The 25,256-nt window shown below is 36.0% G+C and overlaps 2 long non-coding RNA genes across 2 annotated transcripts; both read left to right on the top strand.

Moving 5' to 3' along the window:
• Positions 1-1,983: 1,983 nt before the first annotated feature.
• On the top strand, positions 1,984-3,104 carry LOC131599098 (uncharacterized). The gene is made up of 2 exons (XR_009282553.1): positions 1,984-2,236; positions 2,871-3,104. It is a non-coding gene; the product is annotated as an uncharacterized LOC131599098 (long non-coding RNA).
• Positions 3,105-9,335: 6,231 nt separating this feature from the next.
• LOC131599097 (uncharacterized) lies at positions 9,336-10,456 on the top strand. The gene is made up of 2 exons (XR_009282552.1): positions 9,336-9,588; positions 10,223-10,456. It is a non-coding gene; the product is annotated as an uncharacterized LOC131599097 (long non-coding RNA).
• Positions 10,457-25,256: the final 14,800 nt, after the last annotated feature.

The raw sequence follows: 25,256 nt of genomic DNA, 5'->3' as shown, positions 1-25,256 counted from the left end.
TGTAGCGGTAAAAATGTGACTCGACGCGTTTTTCGCGCGCTCGAAGTACAACAGAGTCGCCACCGAACTTTATTTATTCCAAAAAGGAAAGGGAAAATATCGATAAAACCCACAAAATAAAAAGAGAATGAATAAGATGGTCATCGCAACCAAATTTAGGTTCGGGAGTCGGTTAAGCAAGGGGAAGGTATTAGCACCCCTCACCTCCATCGTACTCGATGGGACCCATTTAGTTATTCTTGTGATCGATTGTTAGCTTAAAATTTATTTGCGTTTATTTATTAGGTTGGAAAGAGGGAAGAAACAAAATAAGATTTTTTATTATTGTGCTCGCCAAGACGTTTGTATCTTGTGCCTACGTATTCCCTAGTGCAATGGGAAAGTCAGAGCAATCGTAGTTCGGGATATGGAACCACGAAAGATTGTTGATTGATTTTAGCGAGAGGTACTCGATCGCATTCAAACAATACTATGCGCACATGGATAAGAGATTGTTTGCATCACTACAAGAATGGATAACTAAATCAAGATTAGAACAAGATTTTGGCCATCATCGCATTCGAGTGGAAAACGTTCGATCTTCACATGTGGAAGTATAATTGCATTTGAATTTTGACTAAGTGTCTCGTTTTATAAAAAAAGGTTTTAAAATTGAAAGGTGTGAATAAATTGAAGTTGTTTGTTAAGAGAAATCAAACATTTAAACAAAGGCTTAACGACCATCGCCTAAATGCTTGAAAGAGAAAATTGTACAAGTACGTACAACCCCCTCGTAGGTAATAAAAAGGATTCGCACTAGGGCGAGAGAAAGATGTTTAATTGGGTCCAAGTATTTAAACAAAAGCTTAACGGCCATCGCTTAAGATACTTGAAAGAGTGTTTGTTGAATTGATTTTTTATAAAGTCTTTAATGGAGTTTAAACATCCAAACAAAGGCTTAACGGCCATCGCCTAAATGTTTAAAGAACAAATTGTACAAGTACGTACAAACTCTTCTTTCCATTATAGATAAAATGATTTGAATGTTAAAAGAAAAGCCTTTTTATTAGAAAGGTGAACTAAATCGAGTTTGAGAAGTTTTTAATGGAGTTTAAACATTCGAACAATGGCTTAACGGCCATCGCCTAAATGTTTAAAGAACAAATTGTACAAGTACGTACAAACTCTTCTTTCCATTATAGATAAAATGATTTGAATGTTAAAAGAAAAGCGTTTTTTGTAAAAAGGTGAACTAAATCGAGTTTGAGAAGTTTTTAATGGAGTTTAAACATTCGAACAATGGCTTAACGGCCATCGCCTAAATGTTTAAAGAACAAATTGTACAAGTACGTACAAACTCTTCTTTCCATTATAGATAAAATGATTTGAATGTTAAAAGAAAAGCGTTTTTTGTAAAAAGGTGAACTAAATCGAGTTTGAGAAGTCTTTAATGGAGTTTAAACATTCGAACAATGGCTTAACGGCCATCGCCTAAATGTTTAAAGAACAAATTGTACAAGTACGTACAAACTCTTCTTCTCCAATTAAAACTCTAGACTCGATTCAATTAATTAAAAAAGGCTATTTTGTATCATTTTAAAATATTTTTTTCAATTCATAATCATACATCTAAAGAAGATATTTTTAGTTATTTAATAAACCTAGTAAATAAAAGAAACAATAAATATTTTTTATGATTTTATACTATAAAACTTGTAACAATTAAAAAAAATATCAAACACCAAAATAAAACAAAGTTGAAAATAGTTAAGTAAAATAGATTACAAAAATAAATGAGGGGTGTGTGAATAAAAAGGTTACAGGCCTGCTCAAATTCGTCCAGGGAAGGCCCAATACACGAAGACAAAGAATGAGATCAATAAAAAGGAATTTTAAAATGATATTGCTGGACCGGGTCGGGTCAGTGTGACCCGGATCCGCTTAGTGAACAATGAATGGGTTTCAAAGGTAACCCTAATATTTCCAAAGAGGCAGCGCCTCTGTTTCTTTCTCACTACGCTTTTTTCTGGAAAAAGAGAGAAGAACAAAACTCAGAATGAGCCATCTCCTCTATCACTCTCTCGATGCATTCACGGTTCAAACTCAACACAAACAAACACATCAAAAGAAAACCTAATCCCAAATAACCCAATACCCCATGATTTCACTATATTCAGGAGATTACAAATTACATGATTACAAGATTCAAACACGAATTCAACAAATCAACAGACAAATGAATCGATTAGAAGCTCAGGTATGTTCTTGACTCAGTTCTTACCTCTCGACTTCTTCTTCAATCTATGCTCTGATTTACCTCTGTGCGTGATTTGTGGTTGTGTTTTGTTTTGAAAAGCCGTAGTTTGTTGTGTTGAGTTGTGCTTTTACTTGTTGTTGTATGTTTGAATGAAGGTGTTGAATGGATGTGGTTTGTTGCGAGTGTGCGGTATTGAAGGTTATGGTGTTGAAAGTTTGAGTGAGTTGGTTCTGTGAAAACTATGATTTTGTGTAGTTGGAGATGAGGTTGTTTTAGCAGAGATTTGATATGAGGAATTGTTAGGGTGAGGGTGAGTGTTTGAGGTGTATACGAGTGTTGGATTGTGAGGTAGTGAAGGAGTTTGAAGGTTTGTTATCGTTGGGTGAGTTGCGGATCCAGGATGATGGTGTTCTGTTCTTGGTTTTAACAGAGCTTAGAGTCGAGTATAGAAACTGTAGAGCAGAGGTTCTTTGAGGGATTTTTGGGTGTATTTTCGGCCTCCTTTTTCTTCCCTTTCTTGATGTTCAATCTCTGTTTATATAAGCTGAAGTTAGGGTTTTGAATCGGAATTGGGGGGGAAAATTGTGAGATTTGAACATTTTTGGTATCTGTTTATTGCTCTTTTTGATCACAGGTTTGTGTGTGAACAATTTGGTGAAAGATTTGGGACCGTTGCTGCAGGGTTTTTGTTGTTTTGGAGCAGCTTTTGGACAGATATGTGCAGGATAGCAGCAAGACAGAGCATAGAGCGTGAAGAGGAGATGAAGAGTTATTTTTTGTTTGACTTTTTCATGTAATGGGCTCAAGTAAAAAAGAATGGGCCTAGGTTAAAATAGAAATAATAAAAAAAGCACTCTTTTTTTGTTTCTATATTTTTTGGATTAAGAGAAAAAAGAAGTTTAATCTAAATTAACATGATAATCTAAACTAATATAAAAATATAAAACTAGAAATTAATCTAAATTAAATCTAAACTAAAATAAAATAAAATAAAAACCAAAATTAATTTAACTATCTAAATATTTTTATATTATATTATTATTTTTTATAAACTAAATTAAACTAAAAAATTAAAATATGTAACAATGCAATGTTTGAACGATGAATGCAGATGAAATAAGATGCGACAAGTCAAAAAAATGAATGAAATATATGGGTCAAAAATTGGGGTGCGACAGATGCCCCTATTTAAGTTTCTTCCATCAAAGATATGAAGAGACTTAAATACAAAGTGCACAATTTTTGTTCTAAGATCGCCGCAACAATGCTTATGACATGAATGCAATGGACGTTTTTTTTTTTAATGCGATATGATATGAGAGACTCTGTGGGAATAATACTTGAAACAAGAAATTACATCAAAGACATTCAAGCAGATGAAATCGGAGAGGAGAGATAGTCAACAAAGGTAATCAGGGTAAAGCGTGATTGAACTTCGGGAGGAGGATAAAATCATGATTGAGACTGTATTAAATGACAATCAAGGTAAAACATGATTGGAGAATACCTAAGACAATCAAGGTAAAACATGATTGGAGAATATCAAAGGACAATCATGGTAAAACATGATTGAAGACTATCAAAGGAACAATCAAGGTAAAACATGATTGAAGAACACCAAAGGAACAATCAAGGTAAAACATGATTGAAGAACACCAAAGGACAATCAAGGTAAAACATGATCGAAGAACACCAAATGAAAATCAAGGTAAAACATGATCGAAGATCACCAAATGACAATCAAGGTAAAACATGATTGAAGGACACCAAAGAACAATCAAGGTAAAACATGATCGAAAAACACCAAAGAACAATCAAGGTAAAACATGATCTAAGAACACCAAAGGACAATCAAGGTAAAACATGATTAAGTTTTTGAGAAGGAAATATTAGAGACATTCAAGATAAATCATGGATGAGACAACATCGAAGGACAATCAAGGTAAAACATGATTGAAGAACAACAAGATAAAACATGACTGAAGAACATCAAGATAAAACATGACTGAAGAACATCAAGATAAAACATGACCGAAGACAACCAAGATAAAACATGACTGGTTCAAATATTAGATGGGAATCAAGATAAAACATGACAGAAGATCATCAAGATAAAACATGATCAAAGACAACCAAGATAAAACATGACTGATTCAGGTGTTAGATAGCAACCAAGATAAAACATGATCGAAGACAACCAAGATAAAACATGACTGACTCAAATATTAGGTGGGAATCAAGATAAAACATGACCAAACTATCGAAGGCAATCAAGATAAAACATGAATGAAGACAACCAAGATAAAACATGACTGACTCAAGTGTTGAAGGAGAATCAAGATAAAACATGATCGAACCAACGAAGGCAATCGAGATAAAACATGATCGAAAAATATCAAGATAAAACATGATTGAAGAAACAAAGACAATCAAGGTAAAACATGATTGGACTTCAAGAAGAAATTATAAGGGACACCCAAGGTAAAACATGAATGAAGAGAAGATTGATAAATGCCAAACAAGTTGGATTTGGTCATAAGGTAAGATTTTTTTTCAAAAAAAACAAGACTCGGGAAGATACACATGAATATGCATGGTATATGAATCTTTTGTGCATGTTACATGAATGATTAATGAAATGCAATTGGTTATGAAAACTGAGATAGACTCTTTTATGAGGGTAGATTGGGATTTTGATTCCTCAACACAAGAACATTGCCAACTCTGTTATGTCACACTGATGATCCTCTTGGAAAAGACTGATAAATTGCCTGGGGATCGTTGAAGAAGAATGCCCATGATTGACTGGTTGCTATCTGATCGTTGCTTCAGTTCTGGAAATAAATGTCGGGAACACATGCCCCAGTATAAGTCTTGAATACGAGGACCTTGAAGTGTCGTGCCCCTGATAGGATTACTGATCAAGTTTCTCGACTGTTTAAAACTTCCTTGAAAGATGAATACTTGCAAATGAAATGTTCATTCAAAAATGATAATTTTAATGCAATATTCAAAGCATATGTTGAAATCAAATCATTTATTGAAAAGGTGTTATTAATGTAAAGAAAATGAACCAAAAGTCCAAACACAATTGTTTAGACATTCAAAGTAATGGATAAAGGAAAAGATATGATAAAACAAACGATTTGCAAAGATCTTTAGGAGTCAGGTTAACGCAACCTTGTTATAGTATGCTTTCAAAATAAACCTTGCTTCAATTAGGTCTTTTAAAGGTTGTAATGTGGCTTGGTGCACGGTTTTTAGAAACAAAGGATATAGGCTCAAAGTATATTTGTACCCACCCCATTCTTCGTGATGATCTTCAATCCTACGCTCAATTAATTCAAATTATGCATTCAGGTTCCAAGAGGCTTTGGAATTACACCTATGATAATGATGATGGTTTAGAAGCCAAGGGAATCTTTGAGATGGCAGTCACTTCTTCCATTTGATAGTCACAACGCTTTGTTGTTGTTCAGGAATTTATTGACTTCTTTTTTTTTATCCCTAACTTTTGCATAAAACTGTTTTATTTGAAATTACCGCCAGCGGGATGCCCCAATTTTGCCTAAGTCTCCTTCATAGGTTTTGACTTAGCGGGCTCTCTTTTTTTTTTGAAATATTTTTTTTGATATATTGGAAAGACAGTGACTGCCTTGATAATGATTAATGAGAACCATCTTGATCACTTTTGGTTGAAACCCTTATTGAAAGGCACACTTAATGATTTTCTTGAAATTGAATGCACAACCAAATTAACTGAGAACTACCCTGCCCCAGGTTTAAGATTGCGGGTTTTTTGTTTAAAAGAAACTCCAACTTCGAAGGCTCAGAGGGGTTGACAAGGGATTAACTTCCTTATTTCTCCAGTGTTTGGGGATTGAAACAATGCCTGTACATCATCAGCATAGTCTTATTTGAAAGCATACAAATCAACAACTTGGGTATTTCATTGTCATCATCCTCCCTCCAATCTTTGCATAAAACACAAGTTTGACAGAAGAGAGTGAACAAGAGATATATATTTTTGTTTTTTGAAAGATAAAACATAAAGAAGCACACAATGGATTGAATCAAAATACGCAATGCTCATTTCATTAAAATTAAATACTCAAGAATAAACAAAGTTTAAATGCAGTACATGAAACAAAACAAGGAAATTGCAAACAGAAGGAAAAAAAGCCTAGTGACTAATCAGTGACAATGAGGAGCTATCCTGTCTGAAACACTAGTAACTTGTCATTCTTGGTCCAGTTGATTTGATCTTTTTCTTGTTTAAGCATTTCCATAGTTTACTGAAACATAATTCCAGTCCAAAGTGTCGAGGAACCAGTTTGACAATGGACAATCAAGTGTGAAGACAAAGACAGATGATATGAATTGACAACTTGAATGTATGAATATGGATGCATGGAATTTTTGTTTATATTTTTTTTTGTGCAAAAATGAATGCCATGAATGGTTTACATGTAATGAATTTCAAATCACATGGAACAGAAAGATTCTAATATCTCGGCACAAAGTGGCACACAATAGGATAATTCTAAGGTTCTTTCCAACAAGGTTCTAGACACGGTTCTCAGAGTTACAAACTCCTTTTGAAAACTCAGTCATCTAGTAAATAACTTACCACCCAACTGTGTTTTCAAATGAAGCCTATTCTGAGTGTGGTTTTCGCACTTACCCACGGTAATAGTTACGTTACGCAAGTTGGGCGCGAAACCACCATTTCCTAAAAAGTCATGGTTTAAGGGTTTTTCTAAAGGTCCCTAGAGTTAACGACCCAAATTGAAAACATCATCGCTCAAGTAAATAACTTACTTAACCAAAGACGTCTTCTCAAAGGACCTGCTCTAGGCGGGGTATTAGTATCTCCCACTTGACACTACGTCAAGCAAGTTTAATACTAAACCACCATCTTATCTTATGTGTTTCTTGAGCTCGGGTGTAGAGCTTTGTCCATAAAGTGCCAATAATCAAAATATTCCAACCATACAATAAGAAATCAAACAATAAAGGAAATAAACAAGCAAATAAATAAAGCTAACAATAATACAAGAAAAAACTAAACTAGGGTTGACTCTCTTAGATAATCCCCAGCAGAGTCGCCACTTTCTGTAGCGGTAAAAATGTGACTCGACGCGTTTTTCGCGCGCTCGAAGTACAACAGAGTCGCCACCGAACTTTATTTATTCCAAAAAGGAAAGGGAAAATATCGATAAAACCCACAAAATAAAAAGAGAATGAATAAGATGGTCATCGCAACCAAATTTAGGTTCGGGAGTCGGTTAAGCAAGGGGAAGGTATTAGCACCCCTCACCTCCATCGTACTCGATGGGACCCATTTAGTTATTCTTGTGATCGATTGTTAGCTTAAAATTTATTTGCGTTTATTTATTAGGTTGGAAAGAGGGAAGAAACAAAATAAGATTTTTTATTATTGTGCTCGCCAAGACGTTTGTATCTTGTGCCTACGTATTCCCTAGTGCAATGGGAAAGTCAGAGCAATCGTAGTTCGGGATATGGAACCACGAAAGATTGTTGATTGATTTTAGCGAGAGGTACTCGATCGCATTCAAACAATACTATGCGCACATGGATAAGAGATTGTTTGCATCACTACAAGAATGGATAACTAAATCAAGATTAGAACAAGATTTTGGCCATCATCGCATTCGAGTGGAAAACGTTCGATCTTCACATGTGGAAGTATAATTGCATTTGAATTTTGACTAAGTGTCTCGTTTTATAAAAAAAGGTTTTAAAATTGAAAGGTGTGAATAAATTGAAGTTGTTTGTTAAGAGAAATCAAACATTTAAACAAAGGCTTAACGACCATCGCCTAAATGCTTGAAAGAGAAAATTGTACAAGTACGTACAACCCCCTCGTAGGTAATAAAAAGGATTCGCACTAGGGCGAGAGAAAGATGTTTAATTGGGTCCAAGTATTTAAACAAAAGCTTAACGGCCATCGCTTAAGATACTTGAAAGAGTGTTTGTTGAATTGATTTTTTATAAAGTCTTTAATGGAGTTTAAACATCCAAACAAAGGCTTAACGGCCATCGCCTAAATGTTTAAAGAACAAATTGTACAAGTACGTACAAACTCTTCTTTCCATTATAGATAAAATGATTTGAATGTTAAAAGAAAAGCCTTTTTATTAGAAAGGTGAACTAAATCGAGTTTGAGAAGTTTTTAATGGAGTTTAAACATTCGAACAATGGCTTAACGGCCATCGCCTAAATGTTTAAAGAACAAATTGTACAAGTACGTACAAACTCTTCTTTCCATTATAGATAAAATGATTTGAATGTTAAAAGAAAAGCGTTTTTTGTAAAAAGGTGAACTAAATCGAGTTTGAGAAGTTTTTAATGGAGTTTAAACATTCGAACAATGGCTTAACGGCCATCGCCTAAATGTTTAAAGAACAAATTGTACAAGTACGTACAAACTCTTCTTTCCATTATAGATAAAATGATTTGAATGTTAAAAGAAAAGCGTTTTTTGTAAAAAGGTGAACTAAATCGAGTTTGAGAAGTCTTTAATGGAGTTTAAACATTCGAACAATGGCTTAACGGCCATCGCCTAAATGTTTAAAGAACAAATTGTACAAGTACGTACAAACTCTTCTTCTCCAATTAAAACTCTAGACTCGATTCAATTAATTAAAAAAGGCTATTTTGTATCATTTTAAAATATTTTTTTCAATTCATAATCATACATCTAAAGAAGATATTTTTAGTTATTTAATAAACCTAGTAAATAAAAGAAACAATAAATATTTTTTATGATTTTATACTATAAAACTTGTAACAATTAAAAAAAATATCAAACACCAAAATAAAACAAAGTTGAAAATAGTTAAGTAAAATAGATTACAAAAATAAATGAGGGGTGTGTGAATAAAAAGGTTACAGGCCTGCTCAAATTCGTCCAGGGAAGGCCCAATACACGAAGACAAAGAATGAGATCAATAAAAAGGAATTTTAAAATGATATTGCTGGACCGGGTCGGGTCAGTGTGACCCGGATCCGCTTAGTGAACAATGAATGGGTTTCAAAGGTAACCCTAATATTTCCAAAGAGGCAGCGCCTCTGTTTCTTTCTCACTACGCTTTTTTCTGGAAAAAGAGAGAAGAACAAAACTCAGAATGAGCCATCTCCTCTATCACTCTCTCGATGCATTCACGGTTCAAACTCAACACAAACAAACACATCAAAAGAAAACCTAATCCCAAATAACCCAATACCCCATGATTTCACTATATTCAGGAGATTACAAATTACATGATTACAAGATTCAAACACGAATTCAACAAATCAACAGACAAATGAATCGATTAGAAGCTCAGGTATGTTCTTGACTCAGTTCTTACCTCTCGACTTCTTCTTCAATCTATGCTCTGATTTACCTCTGTGCGTGATTTGTGGTTGTGTTTTGTTTTGAAAAGCCGTAGTTTGTTGTGTTGAGTTGTGCTTTTACTTGTTGTTGTATGTTTGAATGAAGGTGTTGAATGGATGTGGTTTGTTGCGAGTGTGCGGTATTGAAGGTTATGGTGTTGAAAGTTTGAGTGAGTTGGTTCTGTGAAAACTATGATTTTGTGTAGTTGGAGATGAGGTTGTTTTAGCAGAGATTTGATATGAGGAATTGTTAGGGTGAGGGTGAGTGTTTGAGGTGTATACGAGTGTTGGATTGTGAGGTAGTGAAGGAGTTTGAAGGTTTGTTATCGTTGGGTGAGTTGCGGATCCAGGATGATGGTGTTCTGTTCTTGGTTTTAACAGAGCTTAGAGTCGAGTATAGAAACTGTAGAGCAGAGGTTCTTTGAGGGATTTTTGGGTGTATTTTCGGCCTCCTTTTTCTTCCCTTTCTTGATGTTCAATCTCTGTTTATATAAGCTGAAGTTAGGGTTTTGAATCGGAATTGGGGGGGAAAATTGTGAGATTTGAACATTTTTGGTATCTGTTTATTGCTCTTTTTGATCACAGGTTTGTGTGTGAACAATTTGGTGAAAGATTTGGGACCGTTGCTGCAGGGTTTTTGTTGTTTTGGAGCAGCTTTTGGACAGATATGTGCAGGATAGCAGCAAGACAGAGCATAGAGCGTGAAGAGGAGATGAAGAGTTATTTTTTGTTTGACTTTTTCATGTAATGGGCTCAAGTAAAAAAGAATGGGCCTAGGTTAAAATAGAAATAATAAAAAAAGCACTCTTTTTTTGTTTCTATATTTTTTGGATTAAGAGAAAAAAGAAGTTTAATCTAAATTAACATGATAATCTAAACTAATATAAAAATATAAAACTAGAAATTAATCTAAATTAAATCTAAACTAAAATAAAATAAAATAAAAACCAAAATTAATTTAACTATCTAAATATTTTTATATTATATTATTATTTTTTATAAACTAAATTAAACTAAAAAATTAAAATATGTAACAATGCAATGTTTGAACGATGAATGCAGATGAAATAAGATGCGACAAGTCAAAAAAATGAATGAAATATATGGGTCAAAAATTGGGGTGCGACAAATGCCCCTATTTAAGTTTCTTCCATCAAAGATATGAAGAGACTTAAATACAAAGTGCACAATTTTTGTTCTAAGATCGCCGCAACAATGCTTATGACATGAATGCAATGGACGTTTTTTTTTTAATGCGATATGATATGAGAGACTCTGTGGGAATAATACTTGAAACAAGAAATTACATCAAAGACATTCAAGCAGATGAAATCGGAGAGGAGAGATAGTCAACAAAGGTAATCAGGGTAAAGCGTGATTGAACTTCGGGAGGAGGATAAAATCATGATTGAGACTGTATTAAATGACAATCAAGGTAAAACATGATTGGAGAATACCTAAGACAATCAAGGTAAAACATGATTGGAGAATATCAAAGGACAATCATGGTAAAACATGATTGAAGACTATCAAAGGAACAATCAAGGTAAAACATGATTGAAGAACACCAAAGGAACAATCAAGGTAAAACATGATTGAAGAACACCAAAGGACAATCAAGGTAAAACATGATCGAAGAACACCAAATGAAAATCAAGGTAAAACATGATCGAAGATCACCAAATGACAATCAAGGTAAAACATGATTGAAGGACACCAAAGAACAATCAAGGTAAAACATGATCGAAAAACACCAAAGAACAATCAAGGTAAAACATGATCTAAGAACACCAAAGGACAATCAAGGTAAAACATGATTAAGTTTTTGAGAAGGAAATATTAGAGACATTCAAGATAAATCATGGATGAGACAACATCGAAGGACAATCAAGGTAAAACATGATTGAAGAACAACAAGATAAAACATGACTGAAGAACATCAAGATAAAACATGACTGAAGAACATCAAGATAAAACATGACCGAAGACAACCAAGATAAAACATGACTGGTTCAAATATTAGATGGGAATCAAGATAAAACATGACAGAAGATCATCAAGATAAAACATGATCAAAGACAACCAAGATAAAACATGACTGATTCAGGTGTTAGATAGCAACCAAGATAAAACATGATCGAAGACAACCAAGATAAAACATGACTGACTCAAATATTAGGTGGGAATCAAGATAAAACATGACCAAACTATCGAAGGCAATCAAGATAAAACATGAATGAAGACAACCAAGATAAAACATGACTGACTCAAGTGTTGAAGGAGAATCAAGATAAAACATGATCGAACCAACGAAGGCAATCGAGATAAAACATGATCGAAAAATATCAAGATAAAACATGATTGAAGAAACAAAGACAATCAAGGTAAAACATGATTGGACTTCAAGAAGAAATTATAAGGGACACCCAAGGTAAAACATGAATGAAGAGAAGATTGATAAATGCCAAACAAGTTGGATTTGGTCATAAGGTAAGATTTTTTTTCAAAAAAAACAAGACTCGGGAAGATACACATGAATATGCATGGTATATGAATCTTTTGTGCATGTTACATGAATGATTAATGAAATGCAATTGGTTATGAAAACTGAGATAGACTCTTTTATGAGGGTAGATTGGGATTTTGATTCCTCAACACAAGAACATTGCCAACTCTGTTATGTCACACTGATGATCCTCTTGGAAAAGACTGATAAATTGCCTGGGGATCGTTGAAGAAGAATGCCCATGATTGACTGGTTGCTATCTGATCGTTGCTTCAGTTCTGGAAATAAATGTCGGGAACACATGCCCCAGTATAAGTCTTGAATACGAGGACCTTGAAGTGTCGTGCCCCTGATAGGATTACTGATCAAGTTTCTCGACTGTTTAAAACTTCCTTGAAAGATGAATACTTGCAAATGAAATGTTCATTCAAAAATGATAATTTTAATGCAATATTCAAAGCATATGTTGAAATCAAATCATTTATTGAAAAGGTGTTATTAATGTAAAGAAAATGAACCAAAAGTCCAAACACAATTGTTTAGACATTCAAAGTAATGGATAAAGGAAAAGATATGATAAAACAAACGATTTGCAAAGATCTTTAGGAGTCAGGTTAACGCAACCTTGTTATAGTATGCTTTCAAAATAAACCTTGCTTCAATTAGGTCTTTTAAAGGTTGTAATGTGGCTTGGTGCACGGTTTTTAGAAACAAAGGATATAGGCTCAAAGTATATTTGTACCCACCCCATTCTTCGTGATGATCTTCAATCCTACGCTCAATTAATTCAAATTATGCATTCAGGTTCCAAGAGGCTTTGGAATTACACCTATGATAATGATGATGGTTTAGAAGCCAAGGGAATCTTTGAGATGGCAGTCACTTCTTCCATTTGATAGTCACAACGCTTTGTTGTTGTTCAGGAATTTATTGACTTCTTTTTTTTTATCCCTAACTTTTGCATAAAACTGTTTTATTTGAAATTACCGCCAGCGGGATGCCCCAATTTTGCCTAAGTCTCCTTCATAGGTTTTGACTTAGCGGGCTCTCTTTTTTTTTTGAAATATTTTTTTTGATATATTGGAAAGACAGTGACTGCCTTGATAATGATTAATGAGAACCATCTTGATCACTTTTGGTTGAAACCCTTATTGAAAGGCACACTTAATGATTTTCTTGAAATTGAATGCACAACCAAATTAACTGAGAACTACCCTGCCCCAGGTTTAAGATTGCGGGTTTTTTGTTTAAAAGAAACTCCAACTTCGAAGGCTCAGAGGGGTTGACAAGGGATTAACTTCCTTATTTCTCCAGTGTTTGGGGATTGAAACAATGCCTGTACATCATCAGCATAGTCTTATTTGAAAGCATACAAATCAACAACTTGGGTATTTCATTGTCATCATCCTCCCTCCAATCTTTGCATAAAACACAAGTTTGACAGAAGAGAGTGAACAAGAGATATATATTTTTGTTTTTTGAAAGATAAAACATAAAGAAGCACACAATGGATTGAATCAAAATACGCAATGCTCATTTCATTAAAATTAAATACTCAAGAATAAACAAAGTTTAAATGCAGTACATGAAACAAAACAAGGAAATTGCAAACAGAAGGAAAAAAAGCCTAGTGACTAATCAGTGACAAGGAGGAGCTATCCCTTGAGATGTTAGAATGCTTACTTTCCAAAGATAAGCTTTGGTTTGAAGAAAACGATTCTTCTTGCCAAAGAACTTTGAAAAACCATAAGCATGAGAAGAGAAAGAGAAAGCAAGGAATAAGGTTGCTTTGGTGTGTTTTCTGAATGAGAAAGAGGCCTCTATTTATAGGCAATTGGTTCAGAGCAATTGATCATAGTAAGCTTGCTTAGTGTAGTGAGTTTGGTTTCTTAGCCATGAAGAAATTCAAGGAATATTCCAAGTGCAATGATGAGCTCTTTGATACCACTCCCTAGCCATCGGTTTTGCTTGATCTTAGGGGACCAAATGGCTGCAGAAATGAGCTCCAATTGGTTGGGAGAAGATTCCTTTGATGAATCACCAATTTGTCATAAATTCAAAAATGCAATCATTACATAATCACATGCCTTTGTTTTTGGGAATCTTCTCTAATCCTTATGCAATGATGGAAATTGAAGTATGGTATGGTTTCAGATGCATTAGAGGTCGTGTAGCATCACTTAGTGAAGCAAAATGCACAAAATTGCAAAGTTTCAAATTGTACATGACCTATAATTTTACTTCATGAGGCCAACTTTGAACAAGCATAACTCCTAGCTCAAATTGAATTTGGAGAAGGTTGAACACAATTTGGAAAGCCCTAAACATCTACTTCAAATCATTAGTTTGGAGTTTCTTCAGAATCCTTTGGCAAATTTGTGAAAAATGAGGCCAAAGTTGGAAGAAAACTAGGTTAAAACACTTAGAAAAATTTCTAAGTGTTTATGACCTAAAACTCCAAAATTTCCAAAACTCTTAAATGATTGATCTTTTGAAAAAAGTTCCTTTGTAAGATGTTGTTTTATTTTGCAAGATCTACAACTTTCATGTTGGAAGTTTTTTGAGTTGTGTAGGTGAAATTTTGAGTTCTCACCATGCCTTAAAAACCCTAATTCCCGACTTTTCGCTCCTTGATGAATTTCTTTGAATTTCTTTGGTCAAATGACTTTAATATCCATACATTGATGATATTGATCCTTGAAAGTCATTTTTTGACCAAAGATCTCAAAAGTCAATGGTGATCCCATACAGTTGACTTTTTCCAGAGAAGGTGAGATTTTGGACTTTTGTGTAGAATCAAGATCTTCTCCTCAAATGAATGATGTAAATGGATTATATTGAGGTAGTAGAGATTCTTGAATCATGTCTTGAGTTTTGGATCCATGCCCTGATTAAAAGTCAACTATCTTGGTGAATTAGGTCAAAAACCTTAATTGTCGACCAGAGGACAATGATGACTGTAGACTTTGAATTGAGGTGTAATGTCCAGTGGATCTTGTCATATGAGTTATTTGAAGATGATTGATGTCTTTGAATGGTTCCCTGGGGCTTTTTAGGGTTTCCCAAAGGTGATCCCTGATTTTAGTCCTTGATAGGCTCCAAACCCTAGTCTGTTGATCTGAGTAATTCTGTACTTAGATGACTGGGTGTCTAATCAATCATAAGTGAAATAATGAAGCTCTTGAGTCTTATGATTGTATTAGAGACTAATCCTCCTATTGATTGATCCTTTGCCTGAGTCTTCTTGTCTTTGAACACCCTCGATTGAATGTCAGACTGCTCTGGGTACTTACTTTGACTTGATAAAACTCCTGAAGATATGTCATCTCAGGGGGTCAAAAATTAGGGTATGACAACAATAGCTGTCCAGATGTTCCTATCAATTGCATTGATATGGACACACATACAATCCTTCCAATAGCCGTAGTTTTCACCGTTGAAAACTGGAGCTCTATTATGAGCCCCTTTAGGTCCGGAAGCCATCTTTCCAATAAGTGTTTCACGTAGCACGGAATTAACCAAGCTCTTGATGCCACTTGTTAGATGCTGGCCTGAGGATCTAGAGGGGGGTGAATAGATCCTACACAGTTTTTCCGGGATTATTACAGACTATAGCGAAAGCGGTTCTGAATCGACTTGCGTCTATTCCGGACCGCTATTGCAAAGGGTTATATATGTTACAAAACCACAAAATAGTTGAGATTACCGATAAAAAGATATGTAATCGAATCAATACGTGTCACAACTGAATATCAATTAACTTCTAGATTGACAAACTTTGATTTGCAATGCAGTAATAGTGGAGTAAGCAAAAAGACAAACACTTGGTGACAATATTCAAATTGATGCTAATTCAAGATGTGGTGAATTGTGATGTTTATGCAGAACTTTAATTCACAATTTTAACACTTGAATCATTAATCAATTTTGCAATTATACCAATTATGAACAGAATGTAAAGGAAAAGATAAAAGCGATAAGAACACGATATTTGTTTAGGCAGTTCGTCGACCGTCCTCGCTACGACTACGTCTGCCCCCAATTCCAAATTGAAATTGGGAAAACTTTCATTAATGTTGAAAGCAGTTTATACAAAGAAGATAACAAAGCGATAAACGATAAACCACTTATGTCGATCCTTTGAATCTTCTTCCCCCTTAATCTTGAGCAAGATCAAGGTTATCCAAGAGTCTCACTTTGATTCCTTTCTGCAGTGTCTTGATTCCTTGAACCCTTGTTCCTCAATCGTTACACTCAGCCGAATCCTCAATGACGACCTCTTGATAAAAACCCCCAAGAACCACCTGTCGTGGAGGACAAAACCCGCAGATTTTATTCACCAAAAACCCCACAAATCTTCACCCACTAGGAATCTTCAATTCCGTTCCATGGACGTTATCGAACTCATCACTAACCCTCAACACAAGAATGATTATGTGTAATTGTGTTGGAGATGATGAAGAACGAAGATGAGAAGACTTTGTGTATCTTTCAGTCGTTGGTGTTTTTTTTTAATGAATGAACACTTGATAATATATATGAGTGCTTAACAGTTGGAGATGATAGAAACATAATTTTTGACATTCTTGATCAGTTAGGTCGACCTCTTGTAGAGCTTAGGTCGACCTAGCAGTGCTTGCAGAATTATGCTCCCAGTTAGGTCGACCTGTTAAAGGAGTAGGTCGACCAGAATCCTCTTCAGATGCGTTCTGGGAACAATTTCTTAGATTAGGTCGACCTAGTTGTTGTGTAGGTCGACCTAGCAGACTGATATGTGGATTTCGTCATTTTAGGTCGACCTAGATGATCTGTGAGTCGACCTAGCAGAAGTATATGGATTTTTCTTCATTTTAGGTCGACCTGGGTTGACAGTAGGTCGACCTAACTGCTGATTTTCTGCATTCTTCTTGTTCTGCTTGTGTTGAGTCGACCTATATGCATAGTAGATCAATCTGTACTATCATGAGTGATCAATGCTTGCTTTTCTTTGAGTTTTCTGCTTCCGTCTTGTTGTTTGAATGCTTATTTGAGTTTGCCATGAATCAAAAACATCTTTGAGTGTAATCTTGTATTCACACTACCAAGATGTATCATGATTTGAAAAAGCTGTTTTGGTGGCCTGGAATGAAGAAGGAAATTGATGAATTTGTATTCTCTTGTTTGACGTGTCAGAAGTCAAAGGTTGAACATCAGAAGCCATATGGATTCATGCAACCGATGTTTATTCCTGAGTGAAAGTGGGATAGCATATCGATGGATTTTGTTTCGGGTTTGCCGAGAACCGTCAGAAATTGTGAAGCTATCTGGGTCGTGGTAGACAGGTTGACGAAGTCTGCACATTTCATACCGTTAAGAATGGATTATCTGATGGAAAAGCTGGCTCAATTATATATTGAGAAGATAGTCAGTCTACATGGTATTCCTTCGAGTATCGTGTCAGACAGAGATCCGAGATTTACGTCTAAGTACTGGGAAGGTTTGCAGAAGGCGTTGGGTACTAAGCTGAGACTGAGTTCTGCTTATCATCCGCAGACGGATGGACAGACTGAGAGGACAATTCAGTCGTTAGAAGATTTGTTACGTGCTTGTGTGTTAGAAAAAGGAGGTGCTTGGGATAGTTATCTGCCTTTGATTGAATTTACCTACAACAACAGTTTTCATTCGAGTATAGTTATGGCTCCGTTTGAGGGGTTGTATGGGAGGAGATGTAGAACTCCATTGTGTTGGTACGAAGCTGGTGAGAGTGCTGTGATTGGACCATAAATTGTACAACAGACTACGGAGAAGATTAAGATGATTCAAGAGAAGATGAAAGCTTCTCAGAGTCGTCAGAAGGGTTATCATGACAAGAGGAGGAAAACACTTGAGTTTCAAGAGGGAGACCATGTGTTTATGAGAGTTACTCCTATGACGGGAATTGGTCGGGCATTGAAGTCGAAGAAGTTGACTCCGCGTTTTATTGGACCATTCCAAATTTCGGAAAAAGTGGGAGAAGTAGCTTATCGTATTGCTTTGCCGCCGATGCTTGCAAACTTGCATGACGTATTTCATGTATCGCAGTTGAGGAAGTACATTGCGGATCCATCTCATGTGATTCAGGTAGATGAGGTACAGGTGAAAGATAACTTGACCGTTGAAACTTTACCTGTGAGGATTGAAGACTGGAAGCTGAAACAGTTGCGTGGCAAGAAAATAGCTTTGGTCAGAGTAGCTTGGGGAGGACCGGCTGAGGGGAACGTCACCTGGGAGTTAGAAAGCCAGATGAAAGATTCCTATCCGGAACTATTTGCTTGAGGTATGTTTTCGAGGATGAAAACTCTTTAGTGGGGGAGAGTTGTAACATCCCGAAAAATTCTTATTTAATTAATTTAATCAAGTTTTAAATTAATTATGGGAAATTAACATTTTGTTGAATAATGTGGAAAAAAATGATAAAATGTTAAGTTATTGGGCCATGCGGTGGAATTAGTAAAGTGGGGGTGTAATTGTGTAAGAGCCCATTTATAATTTTATGTTTTTCATAAAATAAAGGAAAACAAGAGGAGAAGGGAAAAATTAGAACGTGAAAACCAGAAGCTGTGAGAAGAGGAACTGAAGAACGTGAAGGAGAACCAAAGAGGAAGAGGAACCAATTCAAGAATTTGGCTAAGGTAAGGGGGGACTTATCTGATTATCATCTATTATCGGGTTAGGGGTTGATAATACTGAATAGATGTGGAATTCGGGTCGATTGAGTCATATGATAGGTTTAGGGATTGAGTCAAATTTTATGATGTTTGATCTCTATGTTTGAATCTATGATGTCTACGTTGTTTTGATCTCAATTGATGTGTAATTGGTGTATTGTGAGATGTATTTTGTGTTGTTTGTATGTTCTATTTCCCTAGGTTCGTACTGGTATGAATTGGATGAGTTTGGAATGTATAGAAGGCTGTTTTCTACAGGTTGGGGTTTCTGAAATCCCCGCTTCGCGCCGCGTGCATAGGGTTGGCGCCGCGAACAGGTGGGCAGAATGGCAGGGATTTGTGATACGCACAGGTCGCGCCGCGTACCCGTGTTTCGCGCCGCGAAGGCGTAACTTTTTCTCGCTTCGCGCCGCGTGCAGATGTTTGCGCCGCGAACAGCTTGGCAGAGAGCCAAGGATTCTTGGAACGTTCAGTTCGCGCCGCGAACTGATGATGGCGACGCGTGCTGTTGGTGTTTTGAGATATTTTTAAAAAAAAAGTTCAAAGATGCATAACTTTTTAACCGTTGGTCCGTTTGATGCGTCGTTTCGAGCTAAACGAACCTTATAGAATAATCTATGTGATGATGATTGATTGTTTTTTTGGAATGATGAAAATACATGTATGCTATTCTTATTGAGTAGGATGACTGGTGCAAAATACGTGTATGTTTTCTATATGATGATGATAGAATTATGATTGAATGGTGTTAATATATATGAACATACTAGATGATGATGATGATATTGATGATGATGATGATGATGGTGTAAGTATGTTATGTATGTTGCATTCATTCATGTTCATTGATGATACTGTATCCATAAGGGTGTGTTGGATCAGTGAAGGGCATGATTCCCATTGTGTGGAATCTGTGCTGGCAGGGCCGTATCTTGGATGATGTTGGATCGGTCATGGGTTATTCCCATATGATGATGTTGGTACCACATGCATAGTGTCAGTTCATACATATGCATAATTTATAACATGATTGGAGGTATTCCAGTGTTGTAAATGTTGATGATGTGTAATTGTTGTCTGACTTGTTTTGAATGTCTGTTTATGAAACAATTGGGTGAATGATACAACTGTGATGTGTTATTGCTTTATAACCTTATAACATTTGTTAATTATGATGAGACTCACCCTTACATGTTGTCATTTTCAGATTGAGGATAGCGGCTGTTCGACTCGGTGAGGATTAGCTCATGAGTCAGTGTTTTAGTAGCGTCAGGTGTCATGCTCTGATAGTTGTAACACTGGGGACACGATTTGTTTAGAATTTATAATTATGACTCTAGTTATGTTTTGATGTTTTGAAGGATAAGTTTTTAATATGTTAAACTTAGTCCGGTTTTGATAAATTTCCGCTGTGTTAACATGAAACGTTTTAATTTATGATGATTACCTCAGTGAATGCATGACATGAATGAATGATGTTTATTTATTATGAATTGTGGCACCCTTATTTCATGTACTCTGAATAATTGTTTTAAATTGCCGCGGGGTTAGTAAGGGGTGTTACAACACAACTGTCATCAAGTGTTTTCTGATGGTGAACACGTGTTTGTACGGTTGGTAAAAGCGTGAGTGAAACTGATGGGACGCCGCCCTAGGTTCTCTCACCTAACGTCACTCATCATTTCAATTACCATGTTCTCTCACCTAACGTCACTCATCATTTAATGCATTTAATTTCAATTGATTTTGTAACTGTTCATTCTCATAAATTAATTGCATTCCTTTTCAAATCTGCCTCAATAAATATATTTCAAATCATAACGTTTATCTTTTTCGCTCCCATTCTCTCTCTTCTTGCATGCATTTTTGCAACCTCTTTGCCCTTTTCTCAAACCCTAAACGCAAACCCAGAAAAGTTTTAAGTAATCTCAGTTTTGTTTCAATAGCTGCTTCATCTTCTCTCAACGTTGGTTCCTATGTTCCTCTACATCTTCAAGACGAAGAACAACAAATTGTTCCTGTTATCTCTTGCTTTATTCCCAAAAACGAGTTAGAAGTTATCTGTGAATTAACGGTGGACTTTGATAGCCTTGAAAAACATGAGCTCCATCTGAAAGAGGATATGTTGTTTCAAGGATGGACTTCTCTGTTCTTTGAGTTCTGTGGACCTGTTTACCCATAACTAGTGAAGGAATTTTGGGTTCACGCTGTAGTCGCCCCTAAATCAATCATGTCGTTTGTTCATGGAAGATTTGTTGTTGTTACTGAGAACATCCTATGAATGATGTTTGACCTAAGAAACCCTGAAGGTGTCTATGAAATTGATCAAAGAGCCGATTGGGAAGATGTTCTGGCTACTCTTTATACAGATGTGGAGAAAACAAAGTGTGTCAAGGACATGAAGGATCTCTACAAAATCTTGACCAAGATTCTTCTGGGGTGTTTCTATCACAGGAAATCAACCCATTCTGATGGTTTTGTCAACAAAGAGCAGCAATATATTCTGTATTGCATCGCCACTCAGAAGAAGGTTGATATCATCTTCATAATATTCAATCATATGTGGAATGCTGTAAAGGATTCCAGAAACACTTTCAGAATAAAGAAGGGTAATATTATTCCTTTTGGAAGAATAAATACTAATCTTCTTATTCATTCCAAGATTGTTGAAGACGTGGAAGCTCAAGGAGTCATCAAGGATCTTGTCACTGACACAGGAAGCTGTTTGAATGCTCACACCCTAAGAAAGATGAATCTCATTCAAGAGGTTATAGCCACTCCTCAACCTCTCCCAGGAGCAAGAAGCCTAAGAGATTCTGTTCTTGCTGATTTTGAATCCTTCTTCAGAAGTGAGCTGCCAGAAATTAGGACTAAATATCTTAACTCTCTCAAGGAAGATAAAGACCAAGATGCTCCTGCAAAAGGTGGTCGCAAGAAAGCTTCTACTTCCAAGCCTGCTGCTTCGAAAGATGTTTCAGAAGCTGAACCAGAAGCTGTTGTCAAGAAGGAAAGAAGGATAAAGCGTAAATTTGATCATCCTTCTGTTAACCAGGAGAAGGAAGTACAAGGTGCAGTTGCTGCTGTTGTTGTTGAGAAAGTTGTTGAGAAAGAAGTTGCGACTGAAGAAGTTTAGGAAGTTTTAGATGAAAATGAAAATAATGAAAAAGAGACTGCTGAGAAAAAGAAGAAGAAGAAGAGAAAGATGAAAAATAAGAATGTGGAAGATGAAAAGGATGTTGAAAAGAAGAAGAAAAGAAGAAGAAAATTTATCATAGAAGCCTCCGAGGAAGAAGAAGAACTTCAAGAAGCTGTGAATCAGCAAGCTGAAGTTGTGAATCAGCAAGCAGAAGCTAATCAAGAACCAGCAACTCAAGAAGTTGAAGGTCAAAATGGTGTTGATAATGAGAAGGAAAGACTGGAATCTTCCAGAAGAAGAGAAATTTCTCTTGGGAAGGCAAGGATTGTGGAAGAGAAGAAGAACAAGAAGTAGAGAAGACTTGAGGCTGAGTTTGAAGCGAATCAGAATATATCTAAAGGTATACATCTTTCTGAGCCTGTTTCTGTTCCTGCTTTACATTCAAAAGTTGCAACAATAAATGTTGCTCAAACCCCTGAACCAGAAAATCAACCAGAAACAGCCCCATCAGAATCACCTATAACCATCCATGTTCTCACACCTCCTTCTTGTCCCCTAACCAATGTTCTCACCCCTCCTCTTTCACCTATCTCAAATGTTCTCATTCCTCCTTCTCCACCCAAAGCGAATGTTACTTCTGACCACTCCCTTGAAACCCTTGTTCTTGATATCCAACCCCTTCAAACTCGCTTTCCACCTCACACAAATATATCCACTTCTCAACCTCCATCTCATGCAAACTATGAATCCATTCCTTCTACCTCACAAAATAATCCTTCTGTATCTGACCTTCCAGATTCTGCATCACATGAGCAATTGCTCTGTGACTACAATTACACACCCAAGCCTCGTCCTGAACCTGAGCTGGTAATGTTAGACTCTGAGAATGAAGCAGAATCATCTCTCTGTCTTGATAGAGAACCTCAACCCTATTTTGTTCTGAAACCAGATTCTGCCGTAACCAAAATAAAATCCCGCCGAGCATACCCTATTAGTGTAATTTATGAAATGGTAAAGCGGAATGTCAGAAGAGTCTTTGATGCTCTCAAAATAGCTCATCATGCTGGATTAAATGATGTTGCTATGCGAAAATTCTAGAGGATCTTTAGAAGAAAAGCAGATGCTTATTTTCAAGAACTTCAGGAAATTTGTGTAGAACTTGCTCCACGACCTTGTGGAATTCTGAGGCACTATGAATATTTTTGGTTCAGTCTTCTTGGAGGGAGATATTGTTTTGAAGTGAAGGAATTCATTGATGAACTTGCAGAAGCACGAGTTTCAGATGAGCTGGACGGCAACCCTTGTAGGGATATTGTGGTTTGGAGGCCTAAGTATCCAGTTTTGATTGGAGACTTCTAGTGGTTGTTTGACTTTTTGAGAGAGAATCCTTCTAAGAAGGCCCCCAATATGGTCATTCCAGAAGTTGTTTATCCTCCAGATGTTGCTGCTCCTACTGCACCTAGGAATCTTGCTGCCATTCTTCAAGCCCTTGAGAATGGAGATTCTGATCTTCCTGCTCCTGAGTATGAAGAAGATGCTTCTAGGAAAGAAGCTGATGTTGAGATTCATCCTGCTGGGAATATTCCTACTAAGGAAAATCATGATGATGATCTCACGATGGATGCTGCTGTTGAGAATGTTGTCCCTTTGAACAAAAGTTGTGAAGCTTTTTATGGTGAATCCTCTCTTCTAGTGAAGACTCTAGAGGTTATTCAGAAGAATCAAGCTGAACTAGCTTCTCGCATGGACTAGCAAGCAGATATCAACAATGAGTTTTGCTCATTCACGGTGAAGCAGGCTGAGAGCAATGCTGGGATTCAAGACCCTCTGGCGAAGATAGTTTCCAAACTAGGCCAGTCGTAGTCTGTTGTGTCTTAGTTGTCTCTTTCTTTTTGCATCTTCTTTGTGCATCTATCTTCTCATCCCTTGTATCTTCTGATTATTTCCTATGAATGAAATCCTTTATTCCTCTCTCATATTGTTTGTTTTTCATCTGAATCTTTTGTGTTCTTTTTTATGTTATGACAAAAAGGGAGAGAAACTGTGATAAATGATCTGATTTATATTATCAGTTGCTGGGAGTAAGTCTCCATATTTCTAACAGAATTACCAAGTTCTATGTCTTTGAGTGTTTTGCACGATTGAAGACATTCTAAAAAGCTCAACATGAGAAGCAAAGACATGGGGAAAAGCAATTTTATATAGAAACAAGCTCATGGAAATTGAAGCAAGCTGAGTGCTGTGAAGCTTCAAGATCAGAAGCAAGAAGGAAGAATGTTATGATATTCTGATGATAGAATATGCTCTAACACATTCTTATTCCTTATATGTTCTGATACATTTTATTTCTTAAAATGTTCTGAAACATTATTTTTTTATGCTCTGATACATATTATATGTTCCGATACATATTTTCTGTTCTGATTCATTCATGCTCTGACTTTTGTCGTTTAGTTTGTTTTGCAACATTTCAGGATGTAGAGATGCTTTGGTACATTCAACAATGTTCTGGTACAATCTAGCATGCAATGATTCAAGAAGAAATTCAAAGCTCTGAAGCTGTCCTATGGAAGCAAGAAGTATAAGCTATGAATGTTCTGAAGATCTAAGCATATGTGATCGTCTCAACTGAAATGGGAAATACTCAGGGAAGTCCTTTATTTATAAATTTCTTCTAGTATTTATTTCAGGGGGAGATTGTTAATCTCAGGGGGAGACATATTCACACACTATGTTTATATGCTTATGCTATAACTATGTAATTGTCTTTAGCCGTCTGATATTCTGATTGCAAATTCATATCATTTATATATGTTTTTGTCATCATCAAAAAGGGGGAGATTGTTAGAACAAGATTTGTTCTAATCAATATTCTTAGTTTTGATGATAACAATGAATATGAATTTTGTATGAGATAATGTGGTACTCTAATACTATGCAATTTCCATTTCAGGAATCACATAAAGAGTATGCACAAAAATTAGCGCAAGAAGCACTGACTCACAAGGTTCAGCATGCAACATCAAAACATGCTCTGGAAAGACATCAGAAGATGGTCAAGAAGAATCAGAACATGGTCTATAGAAGCATCAGAAGAACTTGAGATCAGAAGTAGAAGCACTGAAGTTCTCATGGTATCACGCTAAGAAGCACTTCAAGGTTAGAAGACAAGAAGATGCTCTACACCAAGCTGTTTGACTCTGATGATATTCAAACGTTGTTTACACAAACATCATATCAGAAGCAAGTACAAGATGGCAGGCTACGCTGACTGACAAAAGGAACGTTAGA

This window comes from Vicia villosa, linkage group LG4 (assembly GCF_029867415.1).
Source record: "Vicia villosa cultivar HV-30 ecotype Madison, WI linkage group LG4, Vvil1.0, whole genome shotgun sequence".
Lineage (NCBI taxonomy): Eukaryota > Viridiplantae > Streptophyta > Magnoliopsida > Fabales > Fabaceae > Vicia > Vicia villosa.
This window is presented reverse-complemented; position numbering and strand designations above follow the sequence as displayed.